The sequence below is a fragment of the Argiope bruennichi genome, chromosome 3 (assembly GCF_947563725.1).
Source record: "Argiope bruennichi chromosome 3, qqArgBrue1.1, whole genome shotgun sequence".
Classification (NCBI taxonomy): Eukaryota; Metazoa; Arthropoda; class Arachnida; order Araneae; family Araneidae; genus Argiope; species Argiope bruennichi.
In genome coordinates, this window is record NC_079153.1 from 93,700,565 (window position 1) to 93,705,524 (window position 4,960).

The following is a 4,960-nucleotide window of genomic DNA, read 5'->3' on the forward strand; positions in this document are numbered from 1 at the left end:
CTGAGATAATTTTGGCATTTTTTATCTTATCATTTATAATTTATTCAGCTGTTTCCTTGATTGCAACCATCTCTGTCATAAAAATTGTGCAATATTTGTTCAATCTAAATATTTTAGGATCCCTTTCTTGATTGTTTTGATAAAAGGCAAAGGCATAGCCAATTCTGTTACTTTGTTTTATTCTATGTATATAAACAAAGTTATCAAAATTTTCATTTGATTATGTATGCATCCCATGGTCTGATCAGTTATTAATCATCAAAATTCTATTATTATCCAATAAAAAACTGCGTCACTTTGTTTCCTTTTAGTAACTTTGTCATTTACACTTTTTCCTTAATCTTTATATCAATTATAATGCATCCATGTAGCTTCGTTTGGAGCTTTGCTGTATACTTTCATTATTAACAGACTGAATCCCTCAAGTCTCTTGAAATCTTACGTACTTATTTTTTTACTGAATTTTATTTAGAGAGGAAGAAATTCTGCATTAGAATCAAAAGTGATATTCAAGTATTTTGGGTATGAAATTCTTTAGCCTTTGAGTGAAACATTTGGAAACCTCTAAGGTCATTTCTATTCTTGATAAAAAATAAATTTAGATTTATTCTAATTAAATTTCAAGTTGTATTCTTGAAATTTAATCCAAATCTCTAAGATTTGTTGTAAGGTTTTGTTGAAAATTTTATATGTGATATAATGAAATATCAGTGATATTGCATTATCGCCAGCATAAATAATTTGATTTTATAAATAAATGACAGATCTTTCGATACTAGAAAATCTTTATGCAATTATTGTTTCCTCGCAATTGCAAATATTACAAATCAACAATTTTCTTAAAGGTTTATAAATAAAACTCAAAATAGATGATAAATGTATTCTGATTTCCACAAATGTATTAGAATACATCATACTTTTGAAAATTTCAAAATGCCCAAATCTTTTCGCAGTATTACAATGATCTGTATTATGCCGCCATATGAAAACTTATTTAAAAAATATTAAAAATATTTATAATAATTATGTGGTATGTTAATCATAAAAATAAAGACATTTGTATGGAAGAAAGAAATAAACTGACTAACTAACGTCCCGAAATTTACTCACATACTCTATAATAAAGACATTATTCCCGTCCCCTCCGCATAGACTTTGTGCAAAACGTAATGCCACAAGTACTCAGAATTTTATTTTCATAGTTCTGCACATGAATTTTGGTACTTCGCAGTGAAAGATTTCAAGAGAAGAAATCCGAGGTTGCATTTTGGATGCTGTTTTACAACAGCTTGAAACCATGATGTGACACATAACAGCAATTTTAGTCGTAAGATCATATACCATATTTCATCTATCTAAATCGTTGCAGTTTTCAGCAATCGGGACCGACGACTAGTCAACCCGTGGGCATATTTAGTTCAAATTTGATAGAGACCTACTCTTTAGGTGTTAATTCTATGTCCACGATTTTATCCATCGATTTTTTTTTTTAAATATTTTATTGTTATCGTGTTTTCTTGATCTTAGACTTACAGACAAAATTCCTGTGAATGGATTTCAATCCAAATTTGGTAAAAGGCTAAAGCCATTAGTGTAAGTAAGGCTATTAAAAAGGTAAAAGGCTATTAGTGTAAAGACCACATACCAAATTTCATCTGTGTAATTGAAAGTGTTTCTAAATTAATTTATTCACAAGAATAATGACAGACAGACACACTTAATTCCAAAATGTGTTTTCCTGGGACTCGTAGAAATCTAAACAGTAAAGATTCTTAAATTCTTGAGATCGGATGTTTTCTCTTTATATAAGGAAGTAAAATTCTTATACAAGGAAGTAAAAAAAGCTGTATTTCATGAAAATTTACCCATACTATTTTCAGATAAAGGTTATTCATTTCACAAAATAGCTATCTATAGTTTTAATTGTCTTTCAGTTTCTATACGTCTACAAAATTTATACACCGGAAAGAAAAGCTATTGGCAAAAATATTTTCTTGAAATTTATGGTATCTACGTTTAATGCTTAATAAACAATTTACAAAACACAAGACTGAAAATTTAACTACTATCCCTTGTATTTCAGTGAGGTTTTGAGGATAAAAATGTTACAAAAATACTTCATCATTAACTAAATGTAAGATCTCAAGTAGTAATATATTTATTTTAAGTGCTAATTTTCCTATAGAACATTCAATATTTTGAAAGAACCATTTAAAGACAGAGACTTCTTGCCCTGTATCGAGAAAATTGCCGTGAATTTTTAGCGAACAGTAGATTCTTCCATCATATTAATCGTTTTAATTAAGTAGCTTTATTTAGTGCAATAAACACATTTCAATTTGGCTTTTCAACTTATTCATTTTGTGTATATTGAGAGCATTTATTTTTATAAAAAAACAATAAATATAAAGAAAAATACAAAATAAAACAATGCATTAATAATTTATTGATTGGCATTTCGATTAAATTTTTATGCATGTACAACATGATAATGTAGTATATATTTTGCAGAAAATGAAGATAATGATTTAGGAATTTGAAGTATACTGTTCAAAAAGTATTAAGATAATGAAGTATTAAAATAATCACACATTAGATGAATGATGTAAATTAATTTCTACGTATATTTTTATTCTGAAGATAAAGAAGTTTGCAATTTTATTATGAAAAGTACAAACAAATATATACAGTAAATTTCAAAATCATTGCAACCAAATAAATCCTTCATCTATATACAAAATTTATCATTTTTATAATCCTAAAGTATAATTTATCAAATGCTCATTATAAAACTCTCATTGAGGGGGAAAAAACTATAATATTCATAAGCTGCCATAATCTTAAAGGTAAAATTTTTGACGAAATAAATTTATTTTTGAGGTTTTTAAAGAAAGCTAAAGATTATTATAATAATTTTTATAATAATTATATGGTTTTATTGATTAGAAATTTCGTATTTATGTTAGAACACAATTGAATATATTTATAACCTTGGAGCAGACCTTTGTATCCTCAAAAACTTTTACTTTAAAAACAAAATTTGTAAACATATTCGTTTGAAATGCTCAACAAAGTATATCTATAGCTTTAAATGTTATAAGAATCGCCTAATGAATACATTTAAACCCAAAATACGTCACATTGCAAATTTAATCTAGAAACTAAAATCTTGTGCTTAAAGTCCGGCACACGGTGAGAAAACATTTTTAACATCTATAAGGTATAAAATTCCACACGTTTTTTCATTAATAAGTATCTCCGAAATAGATTTTACTTTTATTAAGAAAGTAAAAAGAATTTCTAAACGCATTACGCATAAGTATATTTTTTAAATATATATAAATTAGGAAAAATTTAATAGTAAGGAATTTTTACAATTGGAAGTATAATTTGTCAAAGATGTGATAAAAATCTTCTGTGTACTGATATTTTCGGAAATTATCATTGAAAAAAAATCGAACATTTATTTGATTTTAAATTATTAAAAGATCCAAAAAAATCGCTCCGAGAAACTTATTTTCATCTCACCTACCTTCCAAATTTACATTTGTTATTTATACCAAATTTGGTAAATAAGGATCAAATTATCTGCCTGGTAACCGATATATATACATTCACTTTTACTCTTAACCCAAATAGATCTTAATTTTGTTCATATGAACTGATAATTTTTAGGCTTCTTATGAAATATTTCACAAAAAAATGCAATTTTTATTAAGTAAGTGAGAATTCTAGTTATATAAATACGAAAATTTCGATTCAGATTTCTAGTCATAAAAAAAATTGTTCTATGGTTAAGTAAAAATTCATTTGTTGCATTGTTATTTGCATTCATGCCAAATAAATTTTTGTAAAATAATCAAAACATTTTCTGAATACACCGAATTTATTAATTCGTTGAATAAATTTATAACTTCTAATACATCGTATCTATCCCACCAGAAGAGCCAACAATCACACCAGAAGCTTTTCATGCCCATTCTCATTGAAACTTCTCCTCATTGAATGTACAATTTTGAGCCATATCCTACACGGAGTTCATAGTCTGTTGCATACATATAAACAAGATAATTTAAAAGTGCAAAGGCTTAAAAATATGAATTTAAAGATACAATTCTAGCATGTAAAATGTAGATATGTGTCAAAGTTAGAACGAAATCTGTCAAAGAGCTGCTATCGGTTTGTCTCGTACACAAGTAAAAGTGATGATTCAAAGGCGTCTTTTAATTATTTCGTTTATGATTATGAATAAATTTCGTATATTATTTTATCACTAAATTTGCAGTAGTGATTCAATTTGGGTTTCATTCAGATGTAAAGAAAATCTCCCAAATTCATAATCAATTTTTCTTTACTATACTATGAAGCATGCAATTCTAATGTACAGAACTGAAAAAAAAAAAAAAAAAAAATCTCAGTACAAGTGGCATTCCCGGTTCGAAATATTATGCAGATGTGATTATTAGCCTTTATAAAGAATTATGTAAGAAAGTTTCGAGGGTACCACTCTTTCTAATTCATAAACGATCGAATCTATCGAAAAACTTGTTGCATTCTTGGTTTTTGGTATGGTGTCGACAATATCATGCTAAAGATTTTTGTCATAAACGTCAAGATACCATTTTTTTTATCTAATTAAATTTTAATCTTAAATATATGAATACATCAACAATTGGAAAATTCTCGTCTCTATTACCCCATGATTAAGTGTAAGTGCACACAGGTCTTGCACTTTTCTAACAGATTCAAAAATTAATATATTGTATCGATTCAAAAATCAATGTATTCTTTTATTGATACTTGAAATAATTAGAATATTACTTTTTCAGACTGAAATTGTGAATTACTTAACAGCTCCTTTTACTAACCCCTTTGCTAAATTGGTGGCATAACACATTATGGCATAAACTTCTCTAATAATTCAGTTGTTAAACGCGAGAAGAACTGAAGTGAATAAAAA